Consider the following 1,385-nt stretch of genomic DNA (forward strand, 5'->3'; position numbering starts at 1 on the left):
TTGCTGGGGATTTTCCGATTTTCTCCATAGATCCGAGCACGCTGTCTAGTTCGCGATTGTGGAAATGTTGGAAACCGAACGAGGTCAATTCTTTGTCGTTTAAAGGGGGCCGCACAATTGTTTCTTTTCGCCCACATGTCAGGTAAAAATACTGGGAGTGTGCTTCTAAATTGCGCCAAACCCGGACAAATCAGCCGCTAGAAAATGAAATTCCCCACGGCACAATAAAGCGCCTTAAGACACCTAGCGGAAGTCGGAGCCCCATTCCGCCATCCACTGTACATAGATTATTATCCCGGGAAAACCGTGTAATCTCGGCAAATGACTGAAATACACGCCGCGAAATTAACACGGATTTCGCAACACTTAAGAATAATGCTCTTCCACCTAAGTCATTAAGACAAATGCGCCCCGCTTAATATTCGGTGCGCCGTTCCTAACTTAAATTTGATGCAAAATAAGGCCCGGCTGCCCCCCCGCAGTCCCGCAGGACCATTAATTCCGAACACTTGCTGAATATGGGACAAATACGGCTAATTTTCCCTTTTGCGACGGTGTGTGCGCGCCTTCCGGATTCTCGTAAAATGGAAAATCCACTGCAACTATAAGACACGGGGTGTACAATGTTCCATTTCCCTTCCAATAATTGTTTCAGCTTCCACTGTTGCGATATAATCAACGGGAAACAGTTGCTACCACTTCCGCTTCACTTAAGGCTGGGATGCCATCAGCAGCCCGAACCAACATTTCCAGATCAGTTCTGATGGCTCTATCGGATATCAAATTTTCAGCCCGAATCTTTGAGTTTTCTAGAAGAATTTTTGAAGTGATAACTTTTTATGGGAGGGTGAACCGATTTTCCTCGGTCACGGCGGCTCCCACTCCGGCCTCTTCGCACCTGAGGCTTGGAACGCACATATGCACTTTGAATTCGACATTTTTCTCTTAGTGTGGGTGCATCTGTAGATCTGATAAACTTTTCAAATACTCATTGCGTTATTAAACTGACAGCGATTTTGAGTTATCAATTATTGAGTGTGTTCGGCGCAGTTTATTTTATAACGCTGATAACAATGAATCAACAAATTATCAAGGGAGAAGCTGAAGATACTACAAATACTAGGCTAAGGGTGCTCATGTACTAAATGCCTGTTCGAGTTTCGCCTTTTTTTAAATTTCCAATCAAAGTACATACACAATTATACACACTAAAGCGATTTAAGTGCAAGAAAATGCGGATCGTCCATAAATTTGCAGAAAAATGTATTACAAACTTTTGAAAATTATCTTCAAACGACCGGGTATTTATCATCGCAAATGAGATTGCACATTGCCGTGCACTGTTAAATATTGTTTTAAGAACTAACAATCGATGCTGTGCAACA

This window comes from Dendroctonus ponderosae, unplaced genomic scaffold (assembly GCF_020466585.1).
Source record: "Dendroctonus ponderosae isolate FM_Combo_2020 unplaced genomic scaffold, Dpon_F_20191213v2 Dpon_F_20191213_8, whole genome shotgun sequence".
NCBI lineage: Eukaryota > Metazoa > Arthropoda > Insecta > Coleoptera > Curculionidae > Dendroctonus > Dendroctonus ponderosae.